Source organism: Cygnus olor, chromosome 1 (genome assembly GCF_009769625.2).
Source record: "Cygnus olor isolate bCygOlo1 chromosome 1, bCygOlo1.pri.v2, whole genome shotgun sequence".
NCBI lineage: Eukaryota > Metazoa > Chordata > Aves > Anseriformes > Anatidae > Cygnus > Cygnus olor.
This window is the reverse complement of record NC_049169.1, coordinates 152,281,212-152,304,298: the sequence shown is the minus strand read 5'-3', so window position 1 is coordinate 152,304,298 and position 23,087 is coordinate 152,281,212. Positions and strand designations below refer to the sequence as shown.

Below are 23,087 nucleotides of genomic sequence, written 5' to 3'. Positions count from 1 at the left end.
CTTTAGCTTTCCATGCTGAAACTTCAACACCAATAGTATTCTCCTGACACCTTGCCTTTCTTTTCTGAAACCAAGCTGCTCTGCTATTATCTGTGATCTTTGTGTGGGAAAGCTGTTTGACCCAACCAAATAAGATCACAGTGAATAAATCAGAGGTCTCCTATGGGGATAGTGACAAGGTCAGCTAAAGGCAAGGAAAATAAAGATTAAATCACTTATAGTCTCAAAGTATTCTTCAATTGTGAAACTTTGTTATTCACCTACTTCTTTGCCCTTGCAGAACAACTGCTTGCTGAGGCAATTGGATAAGACCTCAGTACTTGCATGCTACTAAGAATTATACTCTGGGTGGTTTGTTTCCATTAAGCTCACCACTTGATGTAAGAATCTCAACAAACAAACAAACAAACAAACAAAAAACTAGTACAGAAAAAGAAAGAGTGATTTATTTCCTGTATTTGTATTTTAGAGATATTACCATTTTTCTTTTACTCTTAGTTTTATGCAGCCTCTCTTTTCCCTATAAATTATTGATTTTGTAGACAAATAACTACTCCGCTGCCAGAAGTTAAATGTCTTTGGCTGCCAGGCACATGAGCTGGCCCTCAGCTTGAGCTCTGAGAATCACTCAAGTAGAATTTATGAACAATAGAATTGATATTCTATTTTTGCATGAATACTTGTCAGTGTGGGTCAAATAGCCAGAGAGCAGACTTTGAAATGCATGTGTGTACTGAAACTAAAAAAAAATATAAATCATCCCAGTGCCTTGGCAACTACCTTTTACCTGAGATCCCTTGCTCCTGGCTGGAGGTTTGCTGTGGCACTTCAAGTTTCCTGGGGAGTGTGCAGATCGCCGAGCACAAGGTGCTCCTCGTGGTTAGTGTCACAGGCTGAGTAGCCGCGTTCTGGAGAAGTGGAAAACCCAGAGGGAAAATGAGAAACAGGAAATTATTAGAGTGACAGGTGCACAAAAACTCATAGAGTACTCGTGTTGCCCCTGCATTTTGACAGGATGTTATGCACATAGCAGCTCTTGGTGCGGGTGAACCTGGGTCAGGTGGAAAGGAAAGTGCTCTGGTCAAAACACATCTCCTCACTCAAACAGAAAGGAAACAGTATAAAAGCACAGGCTCACTGACACATGTGACAGCTGTGGGTAAAGGAAGATTTCTGACAAGATAGTTTTACATTACAGCTCACCTGTCTAGGTGTATGTGTAGAGCAAGTGATGTGTGCTGCAGAGAGCTCTTCAATCCTCTGAAAGTAGAAGAAGAGATGTAGAACAAATCCAGATACAGATGTACTGCAAGTAAAGCAGATAAAGCAAAGAAGAGAGGAAAATCTACCCTATCCACACACTGGGTTGGCTACAGGCCAAATCATAGAATCATTAAGATTGGAAAAGACCTATAATATCATCTAGTCCAACCACCCACCTACCACCAATATTACCCACTAAATCATACCCCTGAGTACCACATCTACCCTTTCCTTAAACACCTCCAGGGATGGTGACTCCACCACTTCTTTGGGCAACCCATTCTAATGCCTGACCACTCTGATAAGAAATTTTTCATAATGACCTACCTGAACCTCCCCTGACGCAACTTGAGACCATTCCCTCTAGTCCTATCACTAGTTACCTGTGAGAAGAGGCCGACCCCCAGCTCCCCACAACTTTCTTTCAGGTACCTGTAGAGAACAATAAGGTCTCCTCTGAGCTTCCTCTTCTTCAGACCAAACAACCCCAGTTCCCTCAATTGCTCCTCACAGGACTTGTGTTCCAGACCTTTCACCTTCGTAGCCCTTCTCTGGACACACTCCAAGGCCTCGATGTCCTTCTTGTACTGAGGGGCAAAATCTTCAGCCAAACTTTTTAATGATCAGTCTGCATGTGAGAATTTTCTTTTACTTACACTCATGATCACTTCCAAATTTAAAGTTTCAATTTCCCTGCTTTTGAAGCTGTTACTTAAGATTCTTATGACAGTAGCCTCACTTGTGAAGTCCATCTCCATCTCACTTATCCTCTTCTTTAGAATCAACCTAAAAGTTGACTCCCCAGTCTTTCCTGTTGTGGCACTGCTTCAGCATCTTCAGCGTGTTTAGTGCTTGTTTCTGGACACTTTCCACATATCTTGCAGCTACACAAACATTGTGGTGATGCACCATGCATGCCTTTCAATTTCATAATATGAAATTCATGGATTTTGGGAGGTTCTGCCATTATTCACACTAGCTGCCGGAAACCATAAATTTCCAGTCCTCACCACTGTGAGTGTCCCTTCTAACCTTCCCTCTCAGCAACCTCTATGTAAAGTTGAGTCATCAAGGTTACACAAAGCTGTGAGAATGAGGTGTGAGAAGTTCTGTAGACAGATGAGAAAAAGATCTCTCTCCAATTTGGAGAGACATGGATTTGACAGATGGACTACTCAAGGGGTAAGGAATTGTCTGGATGGTCACGCTCAAAGGGTTGTGGTCAATGGCTCAATGTCCAAGTGATCAGTAATGAGTGGTGTTCCTCAGGGGTCTGTATTGGGACCAGCACTATTTAACATCTTTGTTGTTGACATGTATGGTGGGATCGAGAGCACCCTCAGCAGGTTTGCCAGTGACACCAACCTGTGTGGTGTTGTCAACATGCTGGAGGGAAGGGATGCCATCTAGAGGGACCTGGACAGGTTTGAGAGGTGGGTCTGTGTGGACCTCATGAGGTTCAACAAGGGCAAGTGTAATGTCCTGCATCTGGGCAGGGCAATCCCAAGTGCTGCATTCATCTCCAGGGTCCCCACTGTAAGAAAGACACAGACCTGTTAGAGCAGGTCCAGAAGATGATCAGAAGGCTGGAGCACCTCTCCTATGAAGACAGGCTGAGAGAGCTGGGGTAGTTGAGCCTGGAGAAGAGAAGGCTCCAGGGACACCTTTCTACAGCCATTCAGTTCTTAAAGGGGACCTAAAAAAAAGATGGAGAGGGACGCTTTATCAGCGAGTGTAGTGATAAGACAAGGGATAATGGCTCTAAACTAGAAGAGGGTAGATTTAGGTTAGAAATTAGGAAGAAATTCTTTACTATGAGGGTGGTGAAGCACTGGAACAGATTGCCCCATTCTTGGCAGCAATGAACAGTGTTCATCTTTTTGCCATTGTTTGAAGTTTCCTTTCACTGTGTAGCTGGACCCTGTCTTCATCCTTGTCATTCTGCTTGTGACCATATAGCAAATAAGAGGACACTTCTGCTAATGTGGAGGACAATTGCCAACTGACTTTCAGCTCTTTCATCAGCTGTATTCATTCAATATTGCTTCATCGTTTCATATATACCCACCTGAAATTGCACATTGGTCTCTCATGACTGAGAACACCTCCCTAAGCAGCTTCCAATATATCTCCCCTTCCTTGGTGACTCTTCTAAACACAATTGTGTCAGCTGTATTTCAGCTATTTTTTTCAGTATTTTGCCTGTATTATTGTGGGAAACATAGGAATTCAACACTGTTACAGTTAAAAAATGGAGTTCAGGAAAGAACTCTTAGCAGGAATTGGATTAATATCCTGTGATGGCCTCCTAAATATCAAGAATGCATCAGACCTAGTTCTATGAAGTGCCTTGTATCTTCACTGACATAAAGGTTATTTATGTTATCTGCCTTCAGTGACAAACCTACCCCTCTCCACGCTTGAGTTCTCCTAATCACGTAAAGATTTTTCTATGGTAATTATACCATGAATATACAAGTACCTCTACTGCAATTGTGTATTAGTATCTACATGTTCTGGTAAAAAACTATAGTATTCTGAGTTGTCAAAGTGTTTTTCACTGTAAAAGATATAATACAAACTTTTTCAGCTGTTGCCAAAATTTGTGGAAATAAAAGGAAACTGCACACAAATGATCAGAAGACAATGTAAAATGGACATGGTATAACAAGGAGAAAGTGCAGTAGGAGATGAAAGGACACCACTGGAGGATGGTGCAGGAAGAAAAGCAATTTTCCTCCCACTTCTATCTTTTAAGATTTCAATATTTAATTAAACACTGAGTATAATAACCTAGTAATAATCATATCCTGGGCTAATAAAGTCCTTGGCCTTCAGCCACAGAATCTATTAGTCCAGATTATGCACATTACTTTATAAACAAAAGGTGCCCTCAAGTTATTATTACAATCAGGTTCTTGAGTTGTTAATTTCCACTACAGAAAAACTACCAGTAATGTGTTGAGATAAAACCAAAAGCAGTAAAGTAAGTCAGAATGAATAATAAGGTTATGAAAATGTTCAGGTGGACACTGTCTTTGTGTAAGTAGCTTTCAGTTCAAATAAGAGAGTCAAGTGTCTGTCTTCAAAGCAATGGAAGAAATTTTGTTCTGGTCAAAATGTTGAAATAAGAAGCTTTGATTTTTGATTGTCCTATTTCTCTGAAAAACATTCAGTTAGTCTTGTGTTTGGATTGGCATATTCTTAGGCTTTTGGTTTTAGTCACTGTACTGTATGAATGAAACTTAATAGGCACTTGGACACTTTTCTGGTTTATCTATTTAGTTTGTCTATCTCATTATTTCATATAGGTGTGAAGGGATACTAACATCCCTTGTCTTAAAATGATATATTTTTATATCTTTCAGTGGTACTGTGGTCATATATTAACTACAACAATGAAGCCTCCTCCATCTCTTGGTGAAGGCTGGCATTTTTCCAGTCACATCTGCTGTAGAACAGATGAATTTTGACTATCCTTTATTCAAGTAGTTTGCAGTATGTTTTCAAATAAAAAAATCTATATTTAATGCCCATTACCCAGGAAGAATATTGACTTGCAGCATGTTAGTGTTGTAAGTACTGAGTGCTGTGAAATTGCTTCTCCTCTGCAGTGCTGTTTGTTTCCAGGGTTAAAAATGTAAAAAAAAAAAAAAAAAAAAAAAAAAAAAAAAAAAAAAAAAGAGGAATTACCTAAAATTTAAATATAATTAAATCACATTAAAGATTTTTTTTTTCTTTGATTGAAGAACAGAATACAATCTCAGTTCTTTTGGACCCAGGGTTACCACTGTTTTTCAGAGTCCCAGGCACTGTAGGTTGATTAGTTTCCAAATGTCAGTGTAAGAACTCTGCAAATCCCACTAAGGAACCTATGCCCATTATTATTCCTCTTTTATTAAAATATCATTTACACAGCTTTCATCTTGACTCTTAAGAACTGGATGATAGTGGGGCTGCATGATTTTAAGTTTCTTTTAAATGTCTGAGATCAAAACTGTACAGATTATTGATTTACTTCACACATGACACAGTACAGTATAGCTGGGAGAAAAACAATTACTATTTTAATTCTTAAAGGTGCTAAAACCCCAATAAATTCTGTAAATAGTGCTTTGGTTGAACAAGCAATGAATATTTAAGAAATATCCCTTAACTGCAATATTTAAATACAGCAAAGACTGTGTTCCACTGAGGCTATTCTGTTTCCAACATCAAACTGACTTTGGATGGAACCTTTCAGGCATATGAAAGAGGAACATTCCTCAGCCCAGACCCACCTGAGTGAGAACACATGATATCCTTTGTCTCAGTCTTCAAGAATTTTATGTGTACACTCATGTGCACTCTCCGTAATTCTTTCTAGGACTGGTATCTGCCTCCTGAAGCTCTAGAACCTCTCCCAGATTTTGTTGTGGCAATGTCACTATGTACTTAGAGGCTTTTTTGAAGATTGTTTGTTAAATATTTAACATAAAAATTAAATGTAGCATGAGTAATTTAAATTACTTCTTGCAGTCAAAAGCAGTAAGTTCTACAGATGAATTCAGATGTACTATATTACGTTTAGATGTGTTATATAGCTTAGCTGCACTATAAATACAAAGTCCTATGTTACAAATACATTCAGGCAGAATGTCATGTCTTTTTAAACAACCCTGAAGCAACAAAGTAGTTGCAGGATTTACAGTCCTTGTGCGTGTTTAGATAAAGTGTTTTCAGGATTTTTATTTGGAGATGCTCACCATTTGTGTCAATCCAAAGGCACGAATATTTGTGCTCTAATAAAAAGGGGTAAAAGCCATGCTTTTTCTAGTTTAGTGCTGCATTTCTTGACAAGGACACAGACTTGCCTTCTCAGTGTCCATCGCTGAAACACCAGGGATGTTTCAGCTCTCTTCAGTAGTAGAAAGAAACCTGGAAAAAAATAGCCGTTTATTTCTCAGGTCTGGAAGATCACATTGTCTAATGCATTTAACTAAAGATCTTCTTTGTCTATCATTTTAAAAACAAATAAATCTTATGTTTTTCCTACAAGATTACCATCTTCACTGTTGCATACGACATGTTGCTGTATCTTTTCTACCATCTGTTCTTTTGTTATTTCTCTCCTACTTTCTTGCCAAATGGATGGAAGACAAAAATCTTTTTATGTTGACACTCAGGATTACTTTTTTTTTTAGGGTAATTTTATTGTTTATGCAAAGAAGTGGCAAAGCTGCTTGTCCAAAAGTTATGGATAGATCTGTAGGTACAGTGTAGTCTCTGTATACAGCTTCATCAGAGATCCCTGTAACATTCCAGTATATCCATGACTTTTGGGTTCATGAAACATGTATATCTGCCAGTAAATATTAAATTTAGGCTCAAAACTTTCTAACAGGCAGTCCAAAAGTCATTTATTGCTAGAAATCATGTATAATATGAAAAGGGAAGGATCTTTCTATTACATGTACTCTTCCTAAGAATTTGCTGCTGGCTGGTTGCTGCCAACCTACAGCTGAAGGCAAAACTACAAAATTCATGTTCTGCCACGACATAACCAAAATCTTTATACTTATTTTCATCAATTTGCAATGTCATTTACTGAGTGAAATCATTGCTTCTTACAGCACCAGCATTTATCTGTGCAAATGTTTGTGATCGCCTCTGCAAGAATAATTTAGCAAATCTCTTATGAATCCTTCAGGAAGAAACAACTTGGTTCAGATTCAGATAGGATGTTAGGCTGTCTGAATTTCACTCCCAGAGTCAAGCTGCTTAATTGCAGATGTCTCAGGGCTCACCTTAGCCACACTTACATCCATTTATGTGCATTCAGCACTGACATGTTTTGTACTAGCAAAAATCTCTTAAATATGTGGGAGCCTGACAGGGAAGATTCGTGCACTGGGCTACAGTCTGAAGAGACACTTTGATGCCCACCTGTGTATGAAGCAGTATGATGGATACCCCCCTCCTGGTGTTATGGGGAAGAGATGACCTGTAGCATCAAGGTGCCACACTTCATAGCTCAAGGACCCAACCCTTTGGGGGCTGGAACTAGGTGATCTTTAAGGTCCCTTCCAACCCAAGCCACTCTGTGATTCTATGATTCTATGACCCTGTGTATTTGATGCGGCTAATTGGTGGGTCCCAGATCTGCTAATCACCTTGAACGAACATCTGCTGATCCTACCTCATGAATATCTTGCAAGGAATGGCACATCTGCTGCTGTAACATAGCCCTTTCACAAACTATTTTTTAAAGACAAGGGTGAAAGTTCTTTTTAAGGTGCACCCAATTTATTAATTTCATCTTGCTTATGATAGTGAGATACTCCAGGAAAAAACTTGATTGAAATAGACTATGGAAGAACTTCAAGCAGCAGTGTTTTGCTATGAATAACCTAAAGTGCAGCTCTGATTTCCATTTAAAACTAGCTTTCTATGAAAACAGTGGCTGCAGAAACTCTTTTTTATGCAATCACATTGGTGATTATTATTTTTATTGCCTTTCAGAAGTGGGTTATGTTTAGTCTATGTTTAGAAATAATAAGTGTAGTAAATCATAGGTATCATTGAGCGTAAGTGGGTAAAAGTGACTGTTTTACAGAACCCGAGGGATGTCTCCTTAATATATATATAAATCCAAACCAAACCAAACCAAAAAACAACAACCATTTATGGAGGCTGGGGTTATATACCCTTAAAGAATATTTTGAGATCCGTCCACTAGAAGATCCTTCAAAACACCAGTTAAGTAGGCTGACCCTCCATGGGGTGGTTGACATTCTCTGGAACTATAATGGCTATAACTGATCTGTAGGATGGGTGAGAAAATTAAGTATTGATTTAAGAGTAGGTCTGAGGTTGCACAGTGTTATTAAATTCAATTTGGTGGTGTTAATTCCATGTTTCACACTTTCTCAGAAGATTACACCATTATTTTAGTTTCCCCAGCAACATGATCCTTGGATTCTTTTTACTCAGAAAATCTTGTGAAAAATGTGAGTAAATAGAACATACACACGTGTATGGGAGCATGTTTTTCTTTTAAAAGAGTTCATGTTTTTTTGCATTGATTTTCACATATCAGATTCACACTATGTCAGGAATGTCAAAGGTTGTTTTCAATCTTCTTTTACAGTTTTACACTTCCCATAGATTGTTGTGGTGTTACATTAAACAGGAATTATACTTCTAAAACTGCAATTTTAGTAGTATCTCTGTATTTAGAAGCTGTGTTTAAGTCTGCTTCCCGGCCTGAAACCTTTGACAGCTATTATGTGTCAGTGTACATTAGTGGTGAATCACAGTTTGATTTTATAGCTGCTTGCGCTGCGTGTCCTTTTAATGTAGTGTACAGAAAAGGCAGACCATGGGCCTTGTACGCTTCTTGAAGTCAGGCCCAAGTGCTGCACATCTCCAGAATTTCTCACCAGAAAAGGAGGTAAAGGGAAATTCCTGAGGCTGCCAAAGGGAAGAAGGTGAGGGTCTTGCCCGTTTCACGCTACACCACAGCTCATGAAGCTATCCCCTGGCTGAGACAGCTACTTTCACCCCATCTAGTGCTGCAGTGCAGAGTTCTGTGGATTTAGTATGACTCCTCCGTGACCATAAAACACAATAATTATTTTCTGTCTTTTTTACAGTTCAAAGGTGCTGAAGTAACATGAGGGCTGAATTGCAACTCTTCAGTGTGGTATCGTCAGAGGATGAAACTAAAGGTATATCTTGGCTGCCCTGGGATGTGGCACAAGGACCTTGAGGGGGCCGGCCCTGCTGGGGTCATGTTGGAGGGCTGTTTTGAGTGGAACCAGGCAAAACCAATATATGACACCTAGATATCTACTTTGAGTGGTCCCGACAGAAAATTATCCCTTGAACTGTGCTTGGGCATTGTCTTGAAGGCAGTGGTTGCCTAGTGTCCCGAAGCAGATCCTGAGTGAGAAGGGGTCACTGAGGAGTGTAGGTGGTCACAAGCGCAGTTCTTGAACTCTCTCTGGAAGAGCAGATGTGTTCCCTATCCTAACATTAGACCAAGCAGTATACCTGGATGGTCCCAAAGGCATTTTCTTCCATCTTATATAGAAACAGAAAATAAATTCTTTCTTGTGGGGAAGAACCTGGAATTATCTCACGTTTCCAATGCTAAGACTTTTGCTTTGAAGTTTCTGCTTCCACCAGTGTGTTGAGATTTATATGTTTCTGTAATTCTAAAAGGCAATATAAATCCTCAAAATAGATTTCCCAGTCTCTGAAAGCAATTGTTATCTTGGAATCAGAGACAACCTTGAATGAAATATAAGTGAGGGACAGAGAGAGGCAGTGAGAGTGAACTTCATCTTGTGATTCTGCCTTCTGTTGCCGTATGACCTACAAAGATAAGAGTGAGGTGAGAAAAAAAAATTGCACTTTTCATGCTAAATTAGTCCCAAGATGCTTCTGAGCAAAGATTGCTAACTAAACCACATGCTTTGTAAGTGATTAGATAGTGTTTTGTTTTGACTAATTTTCTGTATACTGGAGCTGAAGTGAGACCATATGGTTTACGTATTGTAATAACCCTCTCCTAAAATCGAAAGAGTTGGTGTTGGATTAAAACACTCTGCTTAAAGAGAGAGATAAATATTTAAGAGAGAGAGATTTTAAAAGAGACAAATTAAACTAACAACCATTAAGAAAACTGTTACAATGTCAAAAGAAAAACAACAAAAACCCAACAATTGGAAATGTCAGCCGATCTTTTAAATATGGAATGTTAATAAGTCCATACTATTATTGTGAGTACAAGTTATTGTGAGGATATCTTAGGATAAATAATCCAGTCATATAAGCAAGCATATTTTTAAAAACTACCAGAAACTGTTAGGAAAACAGATGATCTATGATAAATCTTTAGCACAGTATTCAAGCATTTGTCACCCTTTTAAAAACACTGCTCTTCCTTCACAGCCCTCTAGATTTATGTTCATTAGTATATGGAATTTTTACAGGCTTCCTTCTGAAAACATGAGACACATATTTTCTCTAAAAAGGTTTTGTTTTCCACCATGAATTTCCTTTCACTTTATGCAAATAATTTTCTTGCTAATCTGTACTTATTTTACCTGGCCTCATCTGTGCTGTCATTGACCTGACAGAGCAGTGGGCATAACATTCAAGCACAGCCCTATTATGCTTTAGCTCATGTACCAGAAAGCCATGCAGAGCTGTCATAAATCTCACTCATAGATTGGCTGCTCTTCCTAGGGCAGCTCCTCAGCTCGGCTTGTTCAGCTTATTTCTATGATACTGAAATGTTCAAACTTCCCTTTTTTAAAAAACACGTTAGAAAAATTGCTGGTGAAAAACACAGTCAGTGTGGCACAATTCAGGCTGTAAGGAAGACCAGATAGATAGGTCTCCATTGTGGATGTCTGCTGAATGTTCATCATTTATACACACAAATTTTATTAGATTTTCCTGAATCTGTATGTTTACTTCATTGGTTGACATAACATAGAATAGGGAAAGGAGAAGGCTTTAATTAGTAAAGTTACTAATAGCTCAACTACTTTTGAGACTGGTATTTCTATTTGGAAGAGCTGGAGATAGGCTGGAAGGGAAAGGGCTTCACACAGCTGTCCCCAGATAGACATGTAGTGCTAGACCCAAGGTGATGTAGGGTATTTGTCATATGTACATGGTGCTGCCAGATGTGACTGATAAGACCCAATGTAGACCTTTGCCCTTTCAGAGATGCAGATGCAGACTAAGTGCCATGTCCCAGAGTATCTCACACGGCAATGTGTTTTTGCAGCTGACTGGGGCCTCAACAGTATGTGATCCCTCAGACTATTTCCTCTTCTTGTCCTTGACTGGGAAGCAGCACTAACAAGAGCAAGGCTGCTGCTTCTTTTCTCTCTCTCTCTTTCTCTCCTTACTAACATAACCACTAATGGCAATTTTAGCCCTGCAGTAATTATTACTCTGACCTGAAGCACAAACTCATTGAGTGGAGTCAACTAATAATGATTTTCAGTCACAAGTGATTTGAATGATTTTGAACTGGTGACCTAGCTATAGAGGTGAAAGTCGCTACAATTATTCCTCTGAGCAATTTTCTTTCCCCTGAATTAGTTTGTTTTACTATTCTTCTCAGTTTCATAACAGAAGCAAGAGTTGTGTGTCTGAAGGCAAGTCTAAATTGATAGTTGTTTAATCACCCAACCTGTGTCTACACATGAAATGAAGAGGCTTCAGCTAATGGGGATCTGAGGTAGTGAATCCATCTACTGCAGCTCTACGTGCAGTTTAATGTATCTTACTAATGATAAGTTATTGAATGAGTATCCAGATCCACTTTATTAAAGTCTTCAAGGAGTTCAGGTACAATGTAGTGACTTACCATTGCAGGTCTTCTCTAGTTCAGGTGTCTCTTCACTATGCTCTGTTTCACTGTGTGGACACATTGTCTGTAATTTGCCTGGTGCCATGAGTCCTGCCCTACTTTTGAACTCACTTATTTTATTAACATAGCAGGTCCTGCTGCACAAGATGCAGATTTCTCATGTTGTCTGGAAACAGCTCTGACAGCCTGGTGTCACCTTATGTTTGACCAGTCTGGATTGACAAGTTATTTGTCAGGATGACAGTGGTCAAGGCGTGTGTTCATGTTTTTTTGTGATGCTATTGTTCAAATACTAAGTACTGCAAGCCTGAACTTTCCCTAACTTACCTGTTTTTCTCAGACTGGGATGCCTGGAATTCTCAAACTGCAGGATTTTCTTCCAGAAATTCATTCTTTTAGAAAAGTTTACATAAGATATTGACACCCCCAAAGGCTTCCCCCCCCCCCCTTTTTTTTTTTTCCCTTTTTTTTTTTTCCTTGCCCTTCAACAGATAGTAAACCAGCAGGTACCATGCATAAAAAATACTGGAGAAAGCACTGACAAAGGAGTACAGGCTGAAAATTTTGAAGACATTAAGTGTTTACATGCATGGCTAGACAATGTTCTTTCCCAAGACAATACCATCCCAAGTAACAAGACCATCAGCTTCCATCAGTATTACCTTCCACTTAGAAGGTGCAGCTTCTTTCTGGCTAATGAAATTCTTTTTGGCGTATCCTTTTTGGCTTGTGAGGCTGTACAACTGTTGATGTGACTGCAGCATACTTCACAACTTTTGCAAAGGTAGAGATGAGATGGTTTCACTAAGTCAGATATGGATGCTACTGCTGCAAATAGAGCAGGCCTTGAGTCAGGCAAAGGTGTGGAACTTAGGAGGCCTTATATGCCCACATTTATGCAACAAATATATATATATATATATATATATATATATACACAGATATATATATATAATCTATAAAGTGGGCTGCATACCAGGGTTACTTTAGGAGACAAGAGAGGCTTTGTAACATATTGTTCTGGCTTCTAAAGGAGTTTGCCATTGTTTGTTCAATTAGGTTTTTAAACCATTAGGGTCAGGATCTGCCAATGTTCATAGAGTGTTTAACTTTTGATATGTCATACAGGTTTTGTAGGTAAAGCACTGACATCTCAAATGTAGGTTCAAATGTAATTTTTCTTCTAGTTAGGGAGAGTCTGAAACCATACCTCATAATATTGCTTGCCTTTTTATACATTTCAGTAATAACTTTTGGTATAGCTTTGGCTCTTCATTTTGTACAGCTGGGTGATCAGACTGGTACATTTAGCAAAAAGTAAATATTAGCCACTTGCCAACGTGAACAATGAGAACAATAATGACAAAGAGGCCAGATCTGCCTGCAATAAAACAATGGAAACCCAGCAATGTTGTGCAAACAAAGCCAAGCCAGGCAGGCTGAACCAGTTTTGCAATTTACATGAACAAACCACTGAATCAGACAAAACAGTCTGAAACAGAAACTGGAAACCAAAATTCCTCTTTCAGCTCCCTTTAAGCACTGACTGGGGCTGAAAACTATGCTCCATTTTTCACCGTCCTTGTCTCACTAAATATGAGTGTTGTTTTGTTTTTTTTTTTTTTTTTTTTCCCTACACATTGCAACATCTTCAACAGGAGAAATTAGGAACTTTTACTCTATATCACTATGTAATCTGTAGTACTTTGGATGGAGCCTGAGCGACAAGACATATGGCCTTTGTCCACTCAAGAAGAAGATAGAACTGATCCTGAATATTTCGTACACTAAATGAATGCTCAGAAAATGTGGATACATTTAAAATTAATGCTTGCAGACTAACTTTGTTTTACTTTTTGACTTTTCTCAAAATATTTTTTTGGATTGGATGTAAAAATGCCCTTCATTCAAACTGTTGCTTTTTGGTACATCTGTCTCTTCAAACAGTACAATAGAATAGAATACTTAGTTGGAAGGGGTCTACAAAGATCATTGAGTCTGCCTGACCACTGCAGGGCTGACCAAAAGTCAAAGCATATTACTGAGGGCATTATCCAAATGCCTCTTGAACATTGACAGGCACGGGGCATCAACTGCCTCACTAGAAAGCCTGTTCCAGTGTTTGACCACCCTCACAGTAAATATATATTTTTTCTTTAGCACCTCCCCTGGTGCAGCTTTGTGCCATTCCCAAGTGTCCTGTCATTGGTTACCAGGGAGCAGAGACCAGCACCCCCCCTCTCCATTTCCCCTCAGGCAGTTGCAGAAAGTAATGAGGTCACTTCTTAGTCTTCTTTTCTCCCCCCCAAAAAACTAGACAAACAAGTGTCCTCATCCTCTCCTCATAGGACGTGCCTTTCAGCCCTTTTACCAGCTTTGTTGCCTTCTTCTGGACACATGCCAATAGCTTCATATCCTTTTGGTATTGTGGAACCCAGAACTGCACACAATATTCAAGGCAATATTCATTCTCTTTCTGCTGAGCTGCTCTCCAGCCACCCATCTCCCAGTCTGTGCCTGTGTCCAGCATTACTCCATCCCAGGTGCAGCACCTGGCATTTACCTTTGTTGAACTTCATGTCACTGATGATTGTCCAGTGCTCCTATCTATCCAGATCCCTCTGCAAGGCCTCTTATCTCTCCAGAGAGTCACCAGCACCTCCCAATTTAGTATTGTCAGCTACCTTGCTAAGGATGCATTTCACTCCTGCATCAAGATTCATTGCTAAAAATGATGAACAGAACTGGTCTAGAGTTGAGCCCTGAGGATCACCACTAGTGACTGGCCACCAGCCAGATGTAGCCCCATTCATTACAACCCTTTGAGCCCTATTGTTCAGCCAGTTCATCACCCAGCATAGCGTGAACCTGTTCATCTCACAGCTGGACGGTTTGTCCAGAATGGTACTGGGAGGGTTGGTAGCAAAGGCCTTACTAAAATTCAGAAAGATAACATCGACTGCCTTCCCTTAATTCAGTAAGTAGGGGACCTTATCATAGAATCATAGAATGATTTGCAAGGGACCTTAAAGATCACCCATTTCCAACCCCCCTGCCATGGGCAGGGACATCTCCCACCAGACCAGGTTGCTCAAAGCTCCATCTAAGCTAGCCTTAAACAATTCCAGGGATGGGGCATCCACAGCTTCTCTGGGCAACCTGTGCCAGTGCCTCAGCACCCACGTAATAAAGAACCTCTTCCTTATGTCTGATCTAAATCTACCCTCTTTTGCCTTAAAACCATTACCCCTTGTCCTATCAAGGAGATAGGAAGGAGATCAAATTACTAATTCAGCTTTTTCTGTTCATGAACCCATGTTGACTATGCCTGATAAAAGCTTTGTTCTTTAAAAGCCTTTCGGTATTCCCCAGGATAATCTTCTCCTCCTTGCAGTCAGCAGGGAGTGACTCACTCCTAACACCTTTCAAAAATTGTTGGGAGAGGTCCAGATATAAGATCCACTAGCTACTTCAGTACTCTGGGGTAAATCCCATCAGTCCCAACGGGCTTATGAACATTCAGCTGAATACAACTGTTTCCCTACAGTTTCAGTGACCACAAATGGAAAGTCACTGCTCCCTCTGTCATGGTACTCCGACTCAGAGGACCAAGCAGACTTACTTGTTCAGTGACCATCTTCATCAAGTATCAGTCCAATGTTTTTATTAGACCTCCTTTTGCTGCTGAAATACTTAAAAAATCCATTTTTATTGTCTGATAGTGAAGTGGCCACTACCAACTCAAGCTGAGTTTTGGCTTTTCTTGTTTTCTCCCTACAAATGCAAACTGCAGCTCTGTAATCTCCCTGTGAGGCCTGACCTTGTTTCCAGAGATTGTATATTTTCTTTTCTTGCATAAGTTGCATGAGGAGTTCTCCATTCAGCCAAGCCAGTCTTGCTTAACTTGCAACACAATGGGATTTTACACATGCACACAAGTGTTTATATATAGCACTCTGAGAATGGCTTTCCTGAATATGAGCTTTGTACAGGATGCTGCTGCCTTCTGCATCACCCCAGCTCTTAAAAATCTTATGTTTTAAATAATTCATGTATCATCCACAGATTTTTACTGCAAGTGAGGACCATGCATTTGTGTTGGAAAATTGAAAATGTTAACTTATTGAAAAATTACATATAGAAGTTGCTACCTACAGATGATCCACTCAAGCTGCATATGTTCTTAGAATTCTGTTTGAATATCATGTTATGAAGGACTCTCGACATCTATTCACAGTAACGTAACTGGTGTTTCAGGCCCCACAGAGTTTTTGGACCAATTGCCTGTCTTTGAAGCTGTCTGTGCATCTCTGTACACTTGTGCATGTATGCATTGTGCTTGTTCATGCAGATTGGAGTTAATACATTTAATTAATTTAGATTATTTTTCATCCCCTCACCCATAGCTGGGAAAAACTCAGATTTAATTTTTTTTCAGTTCATTGTTGTAGCAGAGATGTGGGTATCTTGGAGAAGCATGCAGGTCATCACTGGGAGGGTGGAAGAGAGAACAGAGCTGATAAGAGAATTGGACTCAGGAAACTTGAAGGCCAAGGAAAAGTTTGGAGCTAGAGAAGGCACTGCCAGTGATGCTTATGGTAACTTTGCATACTTTCACTTAGTTTAAGAAGACATTTACTGACATCCTAACCTGCATTTTATACTTCAGTCATACTTCGGGACTTTTCAGGTCTTGTAGTTACTTAACTTTTATTTTTTATTTTTTAAATAAACTTTCAATATTTTCAGGAAAGTATCTCAGAAATATTTTCCCCAATAAATTCACCACATAAAGTTATTTTACAATGAAATTCTTTCCATGCCTTTGAATTAAATAGACCAAGATTCTCCCCAGAGGGATTATTTTTTTGTGAATCTGGCTATCTAATCCCATTAAAATTGGCAGTTTATAACTGACATCTCATTAAATGACAACTTCTGCATACTATTAGAATTGGTGCTTCATTTCAGTTAGTCAAGGCCTGATCCTATAACCTTATGCAAGTAATATTACAAAAGAATAATCATTGATTGCATATGTGAGGTCTCTGGGTCTACAGAATAATATATTTTGATGAGTTCAATAATTATCTGTAAACGTTGTTGTTCTTTTATTGTGTGTGATTCTGTTTCTGGATTTAGCTGTGTAATTCTGCACATGTATTAGTCCTTCATTAAGAGTCACAATAAATTATGTAGCTGGAGTGAGATAATTGCATCTGTGGGGCATAGCAAACTGCAAGCTAGAGATGCCAATTCCCTGAGGTTATGATTAGTCTATAGGAACCATTCTCCCTTGAGCCTTATTTTGTTATTAGTGTAAGTCTTTATTGTAGTGAAGACGCACTTCAGCATAATGGAAGAATCGTACTCTGAGTTCAAAAATTTCTTTAAAAGTTAGGTGAGAAGTAGGGCACAAGAAAAATTTAACTCCTTACATGCCACACTTCCTTCTGCTAGAATGTATGACAAAGAAAAAAATAAGGAAATATCTGCTGGCTTCTGCTAAGGATGCTACATACCTCTGAATGTAGCTTTAACAGTCTTGCCACCTACCTGCCACTCAAGTTCCTCCATCTCAGAATGAGACTTGGAAAGCCATTCTTGCAGAGAATTATAGGAGAATGATATTCATTCCCATTTGGTGTCAATGGAAATTCACAGAGGGAAGTCAGATCTCTTCAAGGTAGTTTCTCCACTGAGTTCCGACATGTTAGTTATTACAATGGGGTAGGTTATGACCCTCATGGATACAAGTTGGGTGCTGAAGCTACTGATCCTGGTAGATTTGCAAATGATTTGCACCAGTGTAGCTGATAATGTTTTACAGTAGTGCACAAACTCAAGCAGGCTGACAGACCAGGTTGCACTGATAGATAATATGGAAAGATTCTTTCGTGGGTTCAGTTATTCTTTTTGATTTTGTAACTGAAATGGAAATAAATTTGCAGTTAGTTTAGAAGGACCAACAATTTCTACTGAGATCCTGACATCAACGAAGAGGCTTTTGCAGACATAAAGTTAGTCATAATCTGTCCACTGACTTCCATGGTAGCTGGCACAGATCTTAAACAGCATGAAGCAAGAGTAAGCATGAAGTTAAAGCTGACAGCACATCCCATCTCCCAAGACAATTCAGCAATGCATCAACAGTCACAGAATCTAATAAGTACTTAGACTCCAGGGCTTTATTCAGGTTCATTGATGATATTGATGACTGAGGAGAGTAGATCAGAGGATAATTTGACTTCCAACAAATTACCAGCTATGTGTTCTATGTGTTTATGGCAGCTGGGGATATGTAGAACCTAGTCATATATATGTCATATACATATAGTCATATACATACATATAGTCATATACAACAGCTCAGATCCTTATTTTGCACCAGTGATGAGTGAAAACAACTGAAAAACAACAAAAACAACAACAAAAAAGCAAGGTTGTGAGGTATGCCCTGGTTATTTAGTAAACAGGTCTGCAGTAGGATATTTTCTTTATGATTTCCTGACTATGCTGGGATAATTGCCAGAGTTAATGTTTATTTGGGAGATATGAAAGTGTTTTAATTAGATGCTCAGGTGCCAAAAGGTTAGCGTAGAATTGTTCTTTCTTTCCAGTTTTTGCAAAGAAGACACAGAAGGATCCTATTAATATTAAACAAAGAGTGAACACTTCGTGAAGTCTGGGAGAAAACATTACTGGCAAATAAAATAATTCCTGAGAGGACAAAGGCATTTGAAACTTTGGAAAGGTTCTTCATTATTAGAGGAGTTTTTGTTGGCAGAATATTTGGAAACATGCACATAGCAGCCCTATACTTTAGGGCTCACGGAAGTCATGAATAAGTCAAGAAAAACATTACAGTTTATTTAATCCTTCTATGGCTCCATAAATAAGTATCACATTTGTTGGGAATTATTGATTTTTTTACAGTCTGTTGAAGGATTGATTCTCACTTTTCTCTGTCTCAGGAAGAATGTTTCACCAAAAAGTCTTATTTGTACGTGTCCAGGGGATGAAATACTGGGAAACAAACATAAGCACTGTTTACACCTGACAATGTATGCAGGTAAATTGCATTTGATGCATCTTCAGTTGCAGCAATTGTTGATAACCTTCATGATAACATAAAGTTTTTGTTGTTGTTGTTATTTCTGGAATGTAAACCATTCGTATAGAAACGGCTATAAAAATATACAGCTTCAAACGTGGTTTCCCTCTTTGCTGCCATGCTTACTTGTATGAAATCTGACCTTTTGAACTCACGCTCCATTACCTCAGAGACACATGAAGGCAAATCTCCGGAAGGTAAAGCAGGCACAAGTTTAGTCCGCCATCTCTCTCTTTCTCGTAAACTTCTCACACAATACATGAACATTCCCAGGACAGCACAAAAGGCTCAGATCAGCTGGAGCAGTTCAACTCAGTCACTGTCTTGAGAATTGGGTGGTGTGGACATATAATATGATTACATTTCTTAATGTGTGGATGTCTTTAAATTCAACTTTTGTTCACTGGAATCTCAAAAAGATCATATTCTTTACTTCCAAAATATCTACTGCTTCATTGTGCTTGAGGAAATTCATTCTATTACATTCTTTTTTGTTTAATACCCGGCTTTCTGGTGTTATCATATAACAATCTCACATTTGCTTCATATGAAAATACTTTACAAAACTGGTCTTTTGACTTTTCACACATCATTTCACAAAAATATGCCATAGATTTTTAATTGTCTCAGCATAAATGTCAATGCTATATGTTTATCTTACTCAAACGAGTAGTTTCTGTTGAGGAAATACAGAAACAGAGGGACACTGTAATAACATTAGCATGAATAGGTTGACACAGCATTATACCCACCACACCACTTTTGACAGATAGCTTTCTCCTCTGCCAAATAGTTGCTCTGTGACTGGCAATTTAACTTTAGCTAAAAGCTCTCTTCATTTCCCAGTTAAGAAAAAGAAAAAAATGAACAGTTTTGTACTTTGTCTGCAGTTCCACAGGCCTCTCTGTTTCTCTCTGTTGATAAAATTTCTTGACTCCTCTGTGAGATAACACTAGAGAGAACATCCCCTATTATGTGTTTTCAAAGTAGGTTCTTAAATCTGTAAACGGTTCTTTTCCAAATTGTAAGGTAGTTCAGTGTCAGAGTTCGCCAGGACCACAGTTTTACAGTGTTTATTGCTGTTAAGGTTGTCTCTTCTTTTTCTTGTCTTCTGCAGACCAGCCCTGGTTCACCAGTAATACTGGCTAGCCTTATCTGTGTAAAATTGTTTACCACTGCGGGCAAAGGTGACAAAATCTGGCCCTCAGTAAAGAAAAGGATATTCAGAAGGAAAAAAAGAAATGTGTGGTTAAATTAACCAGGCACTAATGACTAGTTGCCATGAGCACTGATGAATGAGCATTCAGGGATGAATTATTTATCTCAGCTTCACAGACAATATTCAGGTACATGTTGTGTAAAATTAGATATTATATTACTAGTCCAAAGTTTAAACACCATGTATAATGCCTGCGATAGCTGAAAAACTTCTTGACAATTGAATGTTTTTAGCTTGTTAAAAAACTCAGAAAAATAGTGTAAACTTTTTGCTATGCTCTTTATAGCCATTATGGTTAACAAATCAATTAACATGCTATTATGTTAGTAATTCCTATCTGTATGGATTTGGCTTAATAAATGTTGCAAGACATCATTCATTTGTATTGCTCCAGAGAACATACACTCTCTGAATTCTACTTGTGTTCATTAATTCTTTTCCACTTCACACATAAATATGGTACTTGACATGCTGTCTGTGGTGATGTATAATAGCAATTTACTTCTGACCTCAAGGTCGCTTTCTTTTTTGTGTGCTATGAACTAAGATTTCAGAAAGCCTGTATGAATGCTTATGGTGGATCTGGCACTCTCCAATAACCCCTGTGGCTATGTGGTAAACTGTTAATTACTTCTAAGATTATCTTGTATTCTAAAGATACAGCCCTTTTAATGTGTATTTGCTGTGTTACAATCATGTCAAATTGCTTCATGGCCTGGAAGGAGGTATGTGCCTACTTCTTGATATACAGAAGCACTTCATACCCAGTTCAGGCTACTGCTTGCAGATGTACAATTTGTAATATTAGTTGTTGTTTACCTCCAAGGCCTGAGTTTATTAAGTGAGTAGGCTCAGATTAAGGACCTGGCTGAAAGGGACTGGCTGGGTAGTTCAGCTGGAAACCCTCCACTGGGAAGATATAATTGTTTGTCATAAAAAGGAGTTTAGTATAAACTCTATAATTAAAAATAAGACTATGTTATATAGCATGCATCCCTCATACTTACAATTCTGTAAATGAAGCAAAATCTCTGTATGAATTTGTAAGCTAGAGAGCAATAGAAAGGAGAAATGATTCTGTTGTGTAGCCTGAAGTGATGGCTGGCAGCCCTGGCCCAAAGGACATTTGGGGTAAAAAGAAAGAGTAAAGTAGAGATGCATGTTCTATTTCCAAAGTCTGGTCATTATGCATAATACCACTCAGTCTTCCTCCAATAAAAAAAGTACTGGAAGCATCAAGCAGCTAACGATTTGGGGGTTTGAAAGGTCCTTGCCCATGAATATCTGAACTTGCCTTTAAGAGAGCAAACTCAAGATGTGTCTTGGTGTGAACTCAAGTACAACCTGTTTGCAACCATACCCTGCAATTTATTACTTGTCAGTTTCATCCAGAGAGTAGGTGGTATTTTATCACTACCAATTCATTTCTTCTTCCCCTTATACATCAGAAACATGCAGAAAGGTCTTCACAGCAGTCTTCTTGGATATATGAACAACAAACAATAAGTCCTTAGGAAAGAATGGTATCAGTTGCAAGACATACATTCAGTTGGTGAAAAATGGAGATACTCATGTCCTCACTCCTTTGCCAAATGTGCCAAATGTGTGTGCCTGGTCTCGAAATGACAAAATGGAGGCAGAGCACTATCTGGAAGCTTTTTTGCTTATACCAGTGCAGGACCCTGACTAGAGGTGAGGAAGCTGATTAGAGAGGACTAACTTCAAGCCTGTGTTGACCACAGATGCTGAATTCATGAAGCAAAGAATGGAGACCAGGAGACAAAAAGACTGAATGGGGAGTAAGAAGGAAGGTAACTGACTGCCCATCAGTCAACAGAATAGCAGCAAGTATCCTGCTTAGTATTAAGTCTTGGATACTTTTTACAACCTCATGTGCTGTCCTACACCGAATTTGGCATAGATTGTTGTCTCACTAAGCTTCAAGTGAGACACCTTTACATGTAGATTCAACCTATTTAAACATGTGTGAAGCCTGGATGTGCATGGTGAAGCAGTTCCCCTATAGTCATAGCCATACTAAGATGCCCTTCCATGAAGGGAAAGGTTAAATCCTCTTCAGGTTTGTGCTTCTTACTCAGAAAACATCCACCTGGTTCTTTGTGAAATACATAAGAGAAATCATATATCTTTTTCCTTGTATTTCAATATAAACAAAGTTAATTGTTCTGAGGATCCTTGTGACATATTTCCACTTTCCATTTAAGACTGAGGAAAAGCTTAATGGTCATAAGGTCATAGAATAATTCAAGTTGGTAGTGCCCTGCAAAGGTTTCTAGTTCAATCTCTAATTGCCTAGATAATTCTTTTTGTCTTTTTTGAAGATGGGTGCACAAATTACTTCTGTCCAGTCAAATAAGTTGACAAAAAAGGCAACTGTGTGGTGGTGAAATTTGAAGAGCTAGGAACAGTGGTTTTTTTAAATAATTATTAGATGTTTCTAATATAAAAGATGCGATGAACCATGAGAAGATCATTTTTTACTGAGAATCATGAATTCTAATTTGTGTCTGCTCCACTTCATAAGTGACAAAGATTACATTAGAGACAGGAGTTCCAAGAGCTGTCAAAGGAAAAATATATAACCAAATAGGAAGGCTATAAAAACAGTCTTCAAAAACCTCCCACGCAGTTAGTTGTTGTTGTTGTTGTTGTTGTTGTTAAGTCACTATGCCCTGTTAAATCAACTCTGTACTTGCTTTCATTTTTGCAGTAACTTCCCACCATCCACTCAAAATGTGTGAATGATTGCTCCTTAGCTCTTCTGGGGGTTCTCCAGAAAGATTTTAGATTAGGATACAGGATACAGGATTTGAAGAAAAGAGCTGATGGCTTTTTCTTCATTTCAGAAAAGATGTGATGGACCTCTTCTGACATCTGAAGAAAGCTTCCTGAGGTTCATACTTCAACTGCATTGCTCAGGAGAAATAATACATCAAACTATTAAAATCCATGAGTTCAGTCCAACTGACTTCTAGCTCTGTGGATTTTGCAATTTTCATTATAATTATTCTGACTAATTAAAATTTGTGTGATTTTAATGGTTTATGGAAGCCTTTTTGTCATGTGCATTTCAAGCTATTTGTTTTTTTCAGATA

The 23,087-nt window shown here is 38.7% G+C and overlaps 1 long non-coding RNA gene across 1 annotated transcript; it reads left to right on the top strand.

Annotated features, from left to right (window-relative positions):
* The first annotated feature begins 8,897 nt into the window (after positions 1-8,897).
* On the top strand, positions 8,898-20,093 carry LOC121063327. Its single transcript, XR_005815954.1, has 3 exons — positions 8,898-8,972; positions 18,613-18,710; positions 19,870-20,093. It is a non-coding gene; the product is annotated as an uncharacterized LOC121063327 (long non-coding RNA).
* The last annotated feature ends 2,994 nt before the right edge of the window (positions 20,094-23,087 follow it).